Raw genomic sequence first — 16,023 nt, 5'->3', positions numbered from 1 at the left:
CCATGTACAACTGCACCAAAAATGATAAGATATGTAGAAATAAACCTAATCAGAGAGATAAAGGACCTGTACTCTAGAAACTACAGAACACTTATGAAAGAAATGGAAGAAGACAAAGAAATGGAAAAACATTCCATGCTCCAGGATTGGAAGAATAAACATTGTGAAAATATCTATGCTGTCCAGAGCAATCTACACATTCAATGCCATCCTTATAAAAATGCCATCAACATTTTTCACAGAACTGGAACAAAAAACCCTAAAACTTGTATGGAACTAGAAAAGACCTGGAATAGCCAAAAGACTGTTGAAAACCAAAGCTGGAGGCATCACAATTCTGGAATTTAAGCCATCTTACAAAGCTGTAATCATTAAGAGACATTATGGTTCTAGAATAAAAACAGACAAATAGATCAATGGAACAGAATAGAGAACCCAGAAATGGACCCAGAACTCTATTGTCAACTGCTCTTCGACAAATCAGGAAAGAATATCCAATGGAAAAAGACAGTCTCTTCAATAAATGGTGTTGGGAAATTCAGACAGCCACATGCAGAAGAATGAATCTGGACCATTTTCTTACATCATACACAAAGAACATCTCAAAATGGATGGCAGACCTCAATATGAGAGAGGAAACCATCAAAATCCTAGAGAAGAACACAGGCAGCAACCTCTTTTTATTTATTTATTTATTTATTTATTTATTTATTTATTTGACAGAGAGAGATCACAAGTAGGCAGAGAGGCAGGCAGAGAGAGAGAGGAGGAAGCAGGCTCCCTGCCGAGCAGAGAGCCCGATGCGGGACTCGATCCCAGGATCCTGAGATCATGACCTGAGCTGAAGGCAGCAGCTTAACCCACTGAGCCACCCAGGCGCCCCGGCAGCAACCTCTTTGACATTGGTCACAGCAACTTCTTAGACACATTTCCAAAGGCAAGGGAAACAAAAGCAAAAGTGAACTACTGGGACTTCAAGATAAAAAGCTTCTGCACAACAAAAGAAACAGTCTACAAAACTAAAAGGCAACCTATGGAATAGGACAAGATAGCTATAAGTGACATAATAGATAAAAGGCTGGTATCCAAGATCTATAAAGAACTTACAAAACTCAACACCCAAAAAACAAATAATCCAGTCAAGAAATGAGCTGAAGACGTAAACAGACACTTCTCCAAAGAAAACATACAAATGGTTAACAGACACATGAAAAAATCTTTAACATCACTAGCCACCAGGAAAATACAAATCAAAATCACAATGAGATACTACCTTACACCAGTCAGAATGGCTAAAATTAACAAGACAGGAAAGAACACATATTGGAGAGGATGTAGAAAAGGGGGAACCCCCTTGCACTGTTGGTGGGAATGCAAGCTGGTACAGCTACTCTGGAAACTAGGATGGAGGTTTCTCAGGATGTTAAAAATGGAGCTACCCTACAACCCAGTAATTGAACCACTGGGTATTTACCTCAAAGATACAGATGTAGTGAAAAGAAGGGGCACCTGCACCCCAATGTTCATACCAGCAATATCCACAATAGACAAACTGTAAAAAGAGCCAAGAGTCCTTCAACAGATGAATGGATAAAGAAGATGTGGCTTATTTATACAATAGAAAACACTCAGCCATCGGAAAGGATGAAAACCTACCTTCTGCATTGACACGGATGGAACTGGAGGGTATTATGCTAAGTGAATTAAGTCAAGCAGAGAAAGACAATTATCATATGGTTTCACTCATATGTGGAACATAAGGGATAGCATGGAGGATCACAGGGGAAGGTCAGGAAAACTGAATGGGAAGAAATCAGAGAGGGAGACAAACCATGAGAGACTCTGGACTCTGGGAAACAAACTGAGGGTTACAAAGGGAGGGGTGGGGGAAGTGGTAGCTGGGTGATGGGTATGAAGAAGGACAGGTGTTGTGATGAGCACTAGGTGTTATGCACAACTGATGAATCATTAAACACTACATCAAAAACTAATGATGTACTATATGCTGGCTAACTGAACATAATAATAAAAAATAAATAAAGTCAAAATTATGTTTCTTTTTTTTAAAGATTTTATTTATTTATTTGACAGACCGAAATCACAAGTAGGCAGAGAGGCAGACAGAGAGAGAGGGGGAAGCAGGCTCTCCACTGAGCAGAGAGCCCTATGCGGGGCTTGATCTCAGGACCCTGAGATCGTGACCTGAGCTGAAAGCAGAGGCTTTAACCCACTGAGCCACCCAGGTGCCCCCAAAATTATGATTCTATTTAACTGGTGTCATAATATTATCTGACAATGTTGTCACATGAGATGCAATAGGTTGAATTATTAATATCTATAATGCTAAGTGAATAATTTTCATATTTTAATTTACAGTTTTTCCAGTATGTTTGGAGTATAGTCCTCCCTTCCTTCAGTCAAAAAATTCTGCTGTGATATCAGTTTCAATGTAAAAATGATTTTCAGCATCTGTAGAAATGGTTAGAACAGTTTTGAGATTAGGAAGTGATTCTTTGGGACACCTGGGTGGCTCAAGGAGTTAAGTGTCTGCTTTTGGCTCAGTTCATGATCTCCAGGTCCTGGGATTGAGCCCCAGATTGGGTTCCCTGCTCATCAGGGAGTCTGCTTCTCCCTCTGCTTCTGCCTTCCCCCCCACTTGAACTCTCTCTCTCTCCCTCTCTCTCAAATAAATAATAAAATCTTTTAAAAAAGAAAATGATTCTTCTACTCTACCAATTGTAATCCAGTGATTCATCTCTTAAGTTTAAGGAAAAAATAAGTAAAACTTTGTTTTAGTACTAATATTATTAAAATCTAAAATAAGCTTTAGATAAAATGAAAAATTTAGAAATTTTTGAAAAAAATATTTATAAACTCTAAGTGTAAATCAAGAAAAATAAAATTTACATCATGTTTCTCCACCAAGGCATTAAAGAAACTCCAGAATTTTAAAATAGTAATTTGGTAAATAAGATTACAGAGATTATTGCAGGTATAAGTATAGATAGTCAGTATGAAAGCAGAAGTAAGGAGAACAAATGGAGTCATTTTTATAACTATGAAATACCCATATTTATGCCCTAGACACAAGAACATACCTATTAAGTATCAGATAATGTCATCACATATAATATAGCTTTTAGGACACAGTATATACTTGTAAGAAAATGAGAGTGGAAAAATCAAGTGTCTTTTTACAATTATAAAAATTGATTTGGTCTCACAAACTCTTAGAGAATCTCAGGAACCCCCAGATTCCACTCTGAGAACCTTTGAGCTAGACTTCCCACTTTCCAATATGACATGGAACCACTCAATCTGTACATTTTTTTACTTGTAAGATGAAGAAAAATTAAACTGGATGACCTTCTGTAATTGCTTAGAAATCTGAGAGATGAAGGTGAATAATTAACAAAATAATTACTCATCAGCCCCTCTAGGTCTTCTCTATTTCCCATTAGATCTTGCTTATTATTCAGTTGAAACTGGGTGATGTGATAACCCCCATTAAAAATGAAATATTGGGAACAGAGAGTTCACAGAGAGAATATTTTCTCTCCCAAAGCGACATATAGAATTACCAATACTTTCCTCCTTTTCACCTGCCAATCCAGTTTCTGGAATAGAAAAATCTACAGAAGTATGTTCCTAAGTGTCATGAACAATTAAAATATCTATTATTGTACTTTGGTATCTACAAAGTAAATACCTATAGAAGTTCCACAAAGAAAAAGAGAAAGGAATCAAAACCTATCAATACAACAACAAGAACCAAACACAAAGAAAGACAGTAAGAGAAAAAAAAAAGGAATAAAATAACTACAAGACCAAAACAAACAAACAAACAGTTAACACAATGGTGATAGTTAATTCTTCCTTACCAATAATTACTTTAAATGTAAATGGAGTAAAGTCCCCAACAAAAAGATACAGAATGGCTGGATACGTTAAAAACCAAGATCCAACTATATTATGTCTATATGAAACTCATTGCAGATTCAAGGACATACATAGGCTGAAAGGTAAAGGGAAGGAAAGAAATACTACATGCAAATAGTAAGTAACCAAAACAGAGCAAGAGTGGCTATACTTATATCAGGCAAAATAGACTTTAGGTCAAACACTATCTCTAGAAACAAAAGTCAATATATAATGATAAAAGGATCAATTCAACAGGAAGATATAGCAAAAGCAAATACATATGTACCAAATGTCAGGGCATCTAAGTATATAAAGCAAATATTGATAGATTTGAAAGGAGAAGTTGACAGAAATGCAGTAACTGTATTAGATTTCAGTACCCCCTTTTCAATAATGGATTTAACATCTGGACAGAAAATGAATAAAGAAATAGCTGACATAACACAAAATGTACCTAACAGACAGATAAAGAATTTTTCACCTAACAGTAGAATATACATCCTTCTCAAATGCACATAGAACATCTTCAGGATAGATCACATGTTATGTCATGAGACATCTCTTAATAAATTTAAGATCAAAATCATACTAAGCTATCTTTCCAACCACAATGGAAAGAAACAAGAAATCAATAACAGCAAGACAATGGAAAAACTCAAATACATGAAACTGACATATACTTGAAAAAATCAGTGGATCAAATAGGAAATCAAAAGGGACTATCGACTCTGAAAAACAATCTGAGTGTTTTGAAGGGGTGGGAGTGGGAGGTTGGGGTACCAGGTGGTGGGTATTATAGAGGGCACGGATTGCATGGAGCACTGGGTGTGGTGCAAAAATAACGAATACTGTTATGCTGAAAATAAATTTTAAAAAAATAAAAAAACAAAAAAGGGAATTTAAATAATATCTTGAGAAAAAACAAAATACAGCATACCAAAACGTATAGGATACAAAAGCAGTACTAAGGGAGAATTTTATAGTGATAAAAGCCTACTTTAAAAAAGAAAGGTATCTTGTAAATAGCCAAACTTTACACCTCAAGGAAATAGAAAAGAACAGACTAAGCCCAAAGTTAGAGGAAGGAAGGAAAGTAAGAGAATGGGGGAAAAAGTAGAAAAAATATCAACAAGACCAAGATTTGGGTTTTTTAAAAAATGAACAAAATAAAAAAAATGAACAAAATAGACAAATGTAGACTAGGAATAAAAACAGAATTCTCAAATAAGCAAAAGCAGACATGAAAGAGGAGACACTGCAATGGATGCTTGAGGAATAAAAATGACCATAAGGGATTATTATAAACAATTATATGTCAACAAATCATATAATATAGAATAAGTGGATAAATTTCTAGAAACATACAACTTGCCAAAACTAAATCAAGAAGTGGAAAGCCTGAACAGACCAATAACAAATAAGAGGATTGAAGTAGTAATTTAAAAAACCTTCCAACAAGGAAAAGCCCAGGACTAAATGGCTTCACAACTGAATTCTAACACACTTTAAGAAAACTAATATCAATCCTTCTCAAACTCTTCCAAAAAATAGTAAAAGGAATATTTCCAAACCTGTATGAGGCCAGCATCACCCTGATACCAAAGTCAGAAAAAGAATACAATAAAACTACAGGTCAATATCTCTGATGAACATAGATGCAAAAATCCTCAATAAAATACCAACAGACCAAATTTAACAACACATTAAGAAGATTATACACCATTACCAAGTGAGATTTAACCCTGAGATGCAAGGTTGGTTTAACATATGCAAATCAACCACTGTGATACACCCCATTAATAAAATAAAAGATAAGGGGAGATGAACCATGAGAGACTACGGACTCTGAAAAACAATCTGAGGGTTTTGAAGGGGTAGAGGGTGAGAGGTTGGGCGAGCCAGGTGGTGGGTATTATAGAGGGCACATATTGCATGGAGCACTGGGTGTAGTGCATAAACAATGAATTCTGTTATGCTGAAAAGAAATTAATAAAAAAAACTAAAGATAAAAAGTATGATAATCTCAATAGCTCTAGAAAAAGCATTTGGAAAATTGAATAATCATTCATGACAAAAACTCTCAACAAAATGGGTATGGAAGGAACTTACCTCAACACAGTAGAAGCTATTTATGAAAGCCCCATAAGAAACATAATCGATGGGGAAAAACTGAAAAATTTTACCTCTAAGATCTGATTATAAGGCAAGGATTCCCATTTTCGCCACTTCTAGTCAACAGAGTACTGGAAGTACTCGGAAGAGCAATTAGACAACAAAAGGAAATAAAAGCATCCAATTCTGAAAAGAAGTAAAATTATCTGCTTGCAGATGACATGATTCCATATGTAGAAAACCCTACAAGACCTCATTCCAAAGGGAAAAAAAAGCCTCTTAGAACTAATAAGCAAATTCAGTAAAGTTGGGGGATACAAAGTCAACATACAAAAATCAATTGCATTTCTTCATACCAAAAAGGATCTACCCAAAAAGGAAATCAAGGAAACAATCCCATTTACAGCAGCATCAAAAAAATAAAATACTTAGGAATAAATTTAACCAAGGTACACTGAAAACTAAAACACTGATAAAAGAAACTGTAGAAGGCACAACTAAACATAGATACCCCATGTTTAGGCAATGAAAGAATATTGTTACAATGTTCATACTACCGAAAGTGATCTACAGATTCAATGCAATCCATAACAAAATTCCAATGGCTTTTTTTTAAAGAAATAGAACAAACCTAAAATTTGTATGGAACTACAAATACCCTGAATATCCAAAGCAATCTTGACAAAGAAGAATAATGTTGGAAGCATCATATTTACTGATCTCAAATTATATTATGAATCTATAGTAATCAAAATAGTATGGTACTTGTATAAAAACAGACACTTAGGGGCACCTGGGTGGCTCAGTGGGTTAAAACCTCTGCCTTTGGCTCAGTTCATGATCCCAGGGTCCTGCGATCCAGCCCCCATCGGGCTCTCTGCTCAGCAGGGAACTTGCTTCCCCTCCTCTCTCTCTCTGCCTGCCTCTCTGCCTACTTGTGATCTCTATCTGTCAAATAAATAAATAAAACCTTTTAAAAAAACCAGACACTTAGACCAATAGAACAGATTAGAGGGCCTGGAAATAAGCCCAAGCATATATGGTCAATGAATTTTCAACAATGGTGGTAAGAATATACAATAAGGAAAGGATATTCTTTTCAAATGGTGCTGGGAAAACTGAATATCCACATACAGAAGAATAAAATTGGACCTGTATATTACCATACAAAATAATCAATTTAAGGTGAATTTAAGACTTAAATGTAAGATCTAAAACCATAAAACTCCTAGAAAAAAACACAAGAAGAAATACCCTTGATATTGGTCTAGACAATAATTTTTTGGATACAACATCAAAAGCTTAGGCAACAAAAGCAAAATTAAACAAGGAGGACTTCAACAAATGAATAAACTTATGCATAACAAAGGAACTTTCTTGACTCAGGACAATGATGAAAGCAGATATATTGTACTTTCAATGGTTTCAATTTTTTCATAATTTAATTTTCTCCTTAGTCGCTGATTTGCAAATAGCTGCTTGGAAGTCTCCTGTGACTCTTAGAAACAAATCCCATAGGCTTGGTTAGCAAAACCGTATTAAAACTGAACATAGAAGAGAATTAATTCTCTTAATTAATTAATTAATTAATTCTAACTTTATTAGAATTAATTAGGCTAATTGACAAATAGAAGTCTTATTATAACCTTATTATCCTCCACAAATACATAGTAAGGAATCTTTGTTGTTCTTAGACCTGTCATTAGGATCCTAAGAGGCCAGATATGAAGAATTAGTTCCCATACGACCTTATTAAGAGAAGTTGTGAAAAAAGATTTAAACCACCTTCTGGAAATTCTGGATTTTTGTTTTGTTTTGTTTTGAGCTTTATTGTCTTAGGACAGCTAAACTATATAGACTAGTGATTGGATTAAAATATTAAATGTAATAAAACTCAAAAGAAGACATTAGACTGCTCTTTTAATTGATATTCTCTCACCCTAGCCATTATTCACCCTCATTAGCTTTGCAGTATGATGCTATCTGAATGGACTAAAAATAATATCTCCAGCGGTTTCTCTTCATGACCTGACCACATCCTTGGAAACTCTTGCCCATTAAGTTTGGGTTCTTCAGTTTCTCTGGGTTCTTCAAATATGCTGAGGAGTCCAAGTAGTTGAAGAACTCTTCTTTACTCCACCAAAACTGAAGATCCATTGGTTAGCTGAGATGAGGAACAGATCCTACCTCTGCTCGTCGTCAGTTGGCTGACTCTGGGCTTATTGTCAACCCCTCTGTACCACATCATAGTTCTTAAGGCTAGATTTCTAAAATCAAGGTGTTAGCAGGGTCATCCTTTCAAAACCTGTGGAGGAGAATTATTTTTTGTCCCTTCCAACTTCAGGTAGTCCCAGACATTCCTTGGCTTGTGGATGCAATCACCCCAATCTCTGCCTCTGTCATCACATAACTGTGTTCTCCCTGTGTCCTCACATTTTCACATTTTTCCACATACTACTTATTGAATGAATGATACTACTTACTGTAAAATCTTTCCAATATACCCTTGTTATCAGGGCCTAAAAACTTTTCATTGTTAACTGGGAAGTTCACTCAATATTGCTACAAAATATGTTACTAGAGCTGGTCATGTTAATTATTACTTTCATAGACCATTAACTCAAACATTAAATTAAAATGGCTACACAAATGGATGCAAAGAGCATACAAACAAATCATATTCTGAACTACAGGTTGAAGGATACATTGATGAATTTCATGTGATCTTAAGGTATGAAGAGGAACATTAATATCTGTAAGACCATGGAGAGGCATGACTATTTGAAATCAGTATGAAAGCTCCACTAATTTATATCATACTTTTCACTTTTTTTTCCTAAATAAGAGAAATTAGGAGAAATTGCAGTGCCTTAGGAAAACCAAACTCTTGAGCAGAAATATAATTTTGAGGACATTCAGCAACAAATCTAGAAAGCTGTTCTTTTCATTCTTTTTGAGTGATCTTAAGAAAGTCCTCTCACGAGAGTTTTATCAGGAGTGGAAGTCAGCTGGGAACAATTGGCTCAACCAAGTCGATTCCTAATTATTTAGTCAATTTAGTCAATTCCTAATTATTCCACAATTGAAATTTTGATTCCCAGATTATCAAAGCATAAACGTTCTTCTTCCTCTGGATTTTATGAACAATTTTCTGCTCCCTTACTACCAGTGGGCTAAAGTAAGATAAAAGAAAGGATAAGCAACCAATTTTACTATGTTAATGAATATAGTTGGTGGGTAGGATGATGAAATAGGATTTAATCATTTATGGATTTCATGTATTTCTGAGAATTCCTCACCACCATGAAGATACCTAGTAGTTCATTGCTATAGTGCTAGTTATTTATTACATAAATCAGTGCTAGGTACTGCATTGAAAGAAAATTAAACAGAAGGAAGGAACATGCATGCCCCGGAAACTTACAAGGTAAATTAAGAAGCCAAATATAGGAAAAATCAGAAAATTTCAGTACTGTGGAATATTTAGATTCACCCTTTATAAAAAAGTTTGCTGATCCCTAAACTAAGCCATCTGAGATTTCCTCCAATTTTGATATTCCATACAAATTATGAAATTGTTAATTTAATAATGAACTTAATTTATAATAATGAAGTTTTTCATTTACAATTGCATCTTTTGTATAAACTTGCAACATCTAATTTATGCAGTGGCTTTTCTTTATAGAGAAGTTGGCGTCTAATATTACTAGTAGAAGAAGGGTTTGTTCTTCAAGTTTCATGAGTATATTTAAAGGCAGTATCTGCAGAGTTTGTTTTTGTTGTTGTTGTTGTTACTTACTAAATTCTGTATTTATTAAAAACAGATACACATTCTAGCTCATTATTTCAGCATGAGCATGTAATGGTTATGGAGAATTGCCCCCCTAGCAGCTTTTTTTCTTTTTTTTTAATATTTTATTTTTTATAAACATATATTTTTATCCCCAGGGGTACAGGTCTGTGAATCAACAGGTTTACACACTTCACAGCACTTACCAAAGCACATACCCTCCCCAATGTCCATAATCCCACCCCCTTCTCCCAAACCCCCTCCCCCCAGCAACCCTCAGTTTGTTTTGTGAGATTAAAAGTCACTTATAGTTTGTCTCCCCCCCAATCCCATCTTGTTTCATTTATTCTTCTCCTACCCACTTAAGCCCCCATGTTGCATCACCATTTCCTCATATCAGGGAGATCATAGGATAGTTGTCTTTCTCTGCTTGATTTATTTCGCTAAGCATGATACGCTCTAGTTCCATCCATGTTGTCGCAAATGGCAAGATTTGATTTCTTTTGATGGCTGCATAGTATTCCATTGTGTATATATACCACCTCTTCTTGATCCATTCATCTGTTGATGGACATTTAGGTTCTTTCCATAGTTTGGCTATTGTGGACATTGCTGCTATAAACATTCGGGTGCACGTGCCCCTTTGGATCATTACGTTTGTATCTTTAGGGTAAATACCCAATAGTGCAATTGCTGGGTCATAGGGCAGTTCTATTTTCAACATTTTGAGGAACCTCCATGCTGTTTTCCAGAGTGGCTGCACCAGCTTGCATTCCCACCAACAGTGGAGGAGGGTTCCCTTTCTCCGCATCCTCGCCAGCATCTGTCATTTCCTGACTTGTTAATTTGAGCCATTCTGACTGGTGTGAGGTGATATCTCATTGTGGTTTTGATTTGTGTTTCCCTGATGCTGAGTGATATGGAGCACTTTTTCATGTGTCTGTTGGCCATCTGGATGTCTTCTTTGCAGAATGTCTGTTCATGTCCTCTGCCCATTTCTTGATTGGATTATTTGTTCTTTGGGTGTTGAGTTTCCTAAGTTCTTTATAGATTCTGGACACTAGTCCTTTATCTGATATGTCGTTTGCGAATATCTTCTCCCATTCTGTCAGTTGTCTTTTGATTTTGTTAACTGTTTCCTTTGCTGTGCAAAAGCTTTTGATCTTGATGAAATCCCAATAGTTCATTTTTGACCTTGCTTCCCTTGCCTTTGGCGTTGTTCCTAGGAAGATGTTGCTGCGGCTGAGGTTGAAGAGGTTGCTGCCTGTGTTCTCTTCAAGGATTTTGATGGATTCCTTTCTCACATTGAGGTCCTTCATCCATTTTGAGGCTATTTTCGTGTGTTATGTAAGGAAATGGTCCAATTTCATTTTTCTGCATGTGGCTGTCCAATTTTCCCAGCACCATTTATTGAAGAGGCTGTCTTTTTTCCATTGGACATTCTTTCCTGCTTTGTCGAATATTAGTTGGCTGTAGAGTTGAGGGTCTATTTCTGGGCTCTCTATTCTGTTCCATTGATCTATGTGTCTGTTTTTGTGCCAGTACCATGCTGTCTTGACGATGACAGCTTTGTAATAGAGCTTGAAGTCCGGAATTGTGATGCTACCAACGTTGGCTTTCTTTTTCAATATCCCTTTGGCTATTTGAGGTCTTTTCTGGACCCATATAAATTTTAGAATTATTTGTTCCATTTCTTTGAAAAAGATGGATGGTACTTTGATAGGAATTGCATTAAATGTGTAGATTGCTTTAGGTAGCATAGACATTTTCACAATATTTATTCTTCCAATCCAGGAGCATGGAACATTTTTCCATTTCTTTGTGTCTTCCTCAATTTCTTTCATGAGCACTTTATAGTTTTCTGAGTATAGATTCTTAGCCTCTTTGGTTAGGTTTATTCCTAGGTGTCTTATGGTTTGGGGTGCAATTGTAAATGGGATTGACTCCTTAATTTCTCTTTCTTCTGTCTTGTTGTTGGTGTAGAGAAATGCAACTGATTTCTGTGCATTGATTTTATACCCTGACACTTTACTGAATTCCTGTATAAGTTCTAGCAGTTTTGGAGTGGAGTCTTTTGGGTTTTCCACATATAGGATCATATCATCTGCGAAGAGTAATAATTTGACTTCTTCTTTGCCGATTTGGATGCCTTTAATTTCCTTTTGTTGTCTGATTGCTGAGGCTAGGACCTCTAGTACTATGTTGAATAGCAGTGCTGATAATGGACATCCCTGCCGTGTTCCTGACCTTAGCGGAAAAGCTTTCAGTTTTTCTTCATTAAGAATGATATTTGCGGTGGGTTTTTCATAGATGGCTTTGATGATATTGAGGAATGTGCCCTCTCTCCCTACACTTTGAAGAGTTTTGATCAGGAAGGGATGCTGTACTTTGTCAAATGCTTTTTTAGCATCTATGGAGAGTATCATATGGTTCTTGTTCTTTCTTTTATTGATGTGTTGTATCACATTGACTGATTTGCGGATGTTGAACCAACCTTGCAGCCCTGGAATAAATCCCACTTGGTCGTGGTGAATAATCCTTTTAATGTACTGTTGTATCCTATTGGCTAGTATTTTGGTGAGAATTTTCGCATCTGTGTTCATCAAGGATATTGGTCTATAGCTCTCTTTTTTGATGGGATCCTTGTCTGGTTTTGGGATCAAGGTGATGCTGGCCTCATAAAATGAGTTTGGAAGTTTTCCTTCCATTTCTATTTTTTGGAACAGTTTCAGGAGAATAGGAATTAGTTCTTCTTTAAATGTTTGGTAGAATTCCCACAGGAAGCCGTCTGGCCCTGGGCTTTTGTTTGTTTGGAGATTTTTAATGACTGTTTCAATCTCCTTACTGGTTATGGGTCTGTTCAGGCTTTCTATTTCTTCCTGGTTCAGTTGTGGTAGTTTATATGTTTCTAGGAATGCATCCATTTCTTCCAGATTGTCAAATTTATTGGCGTAGAGTTGCTCATAGTATGTTCTTCTAATAGTTTGTATTTCTTTGGTGTTAGTTGTGATCTCTCCTCTTTCAATCATGATTTTATTTATTTGGGTCCTTTCTCTTTTCTTTTTGATAAGTCGGGCCAGGGGTTTATCAATTTTATTAATTCTTTCAAAGAACCAGCTCCTAGTTTCGTTGATTTGTTCTATTGTTTTTTTGGTTTCTATTTCATTGATTTCTGCTCTGATCTTTATGATTTCTCTTCTCTTGCTGGGCTTAGGGTTTCTTTCTTGTTCTTTCTCCAGCTCCTTTAGGTGTAGAGTTAGGTTGTATACTTGAGACCTTTCTTGTTTCTTGAGAAAAGCTTGTACCACTATATATTTTCCTCTCAGGACTGCCTTTGTTGTTTCCCACAGATTTTGAACCATTGTATTTTCATTATCATTTGTTTCCATGATTTTTTTCAATTCTTCTTTAATTTCCTGGTTGACCCATTCATTCTTTAGAAGGATGCTGTTTAGTCTCCATGTATTTGGGTTCTTTCCAAACTTCCTTTTGTGGTTGAGTTCTAGCTTTAGAGCATTGTGTTCTGAAAATATGCAGGGAATGATCCCAATCTTTTGATACCGGTTGAGTCCTGATTTAGGACCGAGGATGTGATCTATTCTGGAGAATGTTCCATGTGCACTAGAGAAGAATGTGTATTCTGTTGCTTTGGGATGAAATGTTCTGAATATATCTGTGATGTCCATCTGGTCCAGTGTGTCGTTTAAGGCCTTTATTTCCTTGCTGATCTTTTGCTTGGATGATCTGTCCATTTCAGTGAGAGGAGTGTTAACGTCCCCTACTATTATTGTATTATTGTTTATGTGTTTCTTTGATTTTGTTATTAATTGGTTTATATATTGGCTGCTCCCACGTTGGTGGCATAGATATTTAAAATTGTTAAATCTTCTTGTTGGACAGACCCTTTGAGGATGATATAGTGTCCTTCCTCATCTCTTATTATAGTCTTTGGCTTAAAATCTAATTGATCTGATATAAGGATTGCCACTCCTGCTTTCTTCTGATGTCCATTAGCTTGGTAAATTCTTTTCCACCCCCTCACTTTAAATCTGGAGGTGTCTTCGGGCTTAAAATGAGTTTCTTGGAGGCAACATATAGATGGGTTTTGTTTTTTTATCCATTCTGATACCCTGTGTCTTTTGACAGGGACATTTAGCCCATTAACATTCAGGGTAACTATTGAGAGATATGAATTTAGTGCTATTGTATTGCCTGTAAGGTGACTGTTACTGTATATGATCTCTGTTCCTTTCTGATCTACCACTTGTAGGCTCTGTCTTTGCTTAGAGGACCCCTTTCAATATTTCCTGTAGATCTGTTTTGGTGTTTGCAAATTCTTTCAGTTTTTGTTTGTCCTGGAGGCTTTTAATCTCTCCTTCTATTTTCAATGATAGCCTAGCTGGATATAGTATTCTTGGCTGCATGTTTTTCTCGTTTAGTGCTCTGAAAATATCATGCCAGCTCTTTCTGGCCTGCCAGGTCTCTGTGGATAAGTCAGCGGCCAATCTAATATTTTTACCATTGTATGTTACAGACTTCTTTTCCCGGGCTGCTTTCAGGATTTTCTCTTTGTCACTGAGACTTGTAAATTTTACTATTAGGTGACTGGTTGTGGGCCTATTCTTATTCATTTTGAGGGGCATTCTCTGAACATCCTGAATTTTGATGCTCGTTCCCTTTGCCATATTGGGGAAATTCTCCCCAATAATTCTATCCAGTATACCTCTGCTCCCCTCTCTCTTTCTTCTTCTTCTGGAATCCCAATTATTCTAATGTTGTTTCATCTTATGGTGTCACTTATCTCTCGAATTCTCCCCTCGTGGTCCAGTAGCTGTTTGTCCCTCTTTTGCTCAGTTTCTTTATTCTCCGTCATTTGGTCTTCTATATCACTAATTCTTTCTTCTGCCTCATTTATCCTAGCAGTGAGAGCCTCCATTTTTGATTGCACCTCATTAATAGCTTTTTTGATTTCAACTTGGTTAAATTTTAATTCTTTTATTTCTCCAGAAAGGGCTTTTATATCTCCCGAGAGGGTTTCTCTAATATCTTCCATGCCTTTTTTGAGCCCGGCTAGAACCTTGAGAATTGTCATTCTGAACTCTAGATCTGACATATTACCAATGTCTGTATTGATTAGGTCCCTAGCCTTCGGTACTGCCTCTTGTTCTTTTTTTGTGTTGAATTTTACCACCTTGTCATATGTCCAGATAAGAGTATATGAAGGAGCAAGTAAAATACTAAAAGGGTGGCAACAACCCCAGGAAAATATGCTTTAACCAAATTAGAAGAGATCCCAAATCGTGATGGGGGAGAAAGGGGATAAAAAGAGGTTCAAAAAGGAAGAAAGAAAAAAGAAAAAAAAAGAAAAGAATTTTAAAAAAGGAAAACAAATAAGAAAAATATTAAAAAGAAAAAATATATATATTAGATACACTTGTTAAAAAAGAAAATGGTAAAAGTTAAAAAAAAATTTTACCAGAAGGCGAGAACAAAACAAAAAATGAAAAAGAAAAAAATTAAATTAACTGCAAGACTAAAAAATATCACAGGGAAAAAGCCATGAGTTCTGTGCTTTGCTTTCTCCTCCTCTGGAATTCTGCTGCTCTCCTTGGTATTGAAACCGCACTCCTTGGTAAGTGAACTTGATCCTGGCTGGATTTCTTGTTGATATTCTGGGGGTGGGGCCTGGTGTAGTGATTCTCAAGTGTCTTTGCCCCAGGCAGAATTGCACCGCCCTTACCAGGGGCCGGGGTGAGTAATCCGCTTGAGTTTGCTTTCAGGAACTTTTGTTCCCTGAGCGCTTTCCATAGAGTTCCCGAGGACGGGAATACAAATGGCGGCCTCCTGGTCTCTGGCCCGGAGGAGCCGAGAGCCCAGGGCCCCACTCCACAGTGCGCCCTCAGAGAACAGTGCCCAGTTACTCCCGTCTGCCTGACCTCCGGCCGCGCTCCGAGCTCACCGAGCCTGCGACCGGTTCAAGGTAACACCGAGCTGGGAGCTTACTGTCGGCTCTGTCTCTGTAGCCAGCTTTCCCGTTCCAATACCCGCAAGCTCTGCGACACTCAGACACCCCCGATCCTTCTGTGACCCTGCGGGACCTGAGGCCACGCTGACCCCACGTGGGCTTCGCCCCGGTTTCACCTCTGGAGCGATGTCCCTCAGCGGAACAGACTTTTTAAAGTCCTGATTTTGTGCGCCGT

The 16,023-nt window shown here is 36.8% G+C and overlaps 1 protein-coding gene across 3 annotated transcripts in view; it reads right to left on the bottom strand.

Annotated features, from left to right (window-relative positions):
• Positions 1-16,023, bottom strand: part of ZDHHC15 (zDHHC palmitoyltransferase 15) — a 1,212,570-nt gene that overhangs the window by 726,193 nt on the left and 470,354 nt on the right. Inside the window, exon 12 of one of the 3 annotated variants that reach the window (XM_082716045.1) lies at positions 11,266-11,350. The exons of the other annotated variants lie outside the window; for them this stretch is intronic. The gene's annotated coding sequence lies outside the window, so the exon portion shown is untranslated. Of the gene's footprint in view, positions 1-11,265; positions 11,351-16,023 lie in introns of those variants that run through there. 3 annotated transcript variants of the gene reach the window in all.

Source organism: Mustela nivalis, assembly GCF_964662115.1.
Source record: "Mustela nivalis genome assembly, chromosome: X".
In the NCBI taxonomy this organism is placed as follows: Eukaryota; Metazoa; Chordata; class Mammalia; order Carnivora; family Mustelidae; genus Mustela; species Mustela nivalis.
This window is presented reverse-complemented; position numbering and strand designations above follow the sequence as displayed.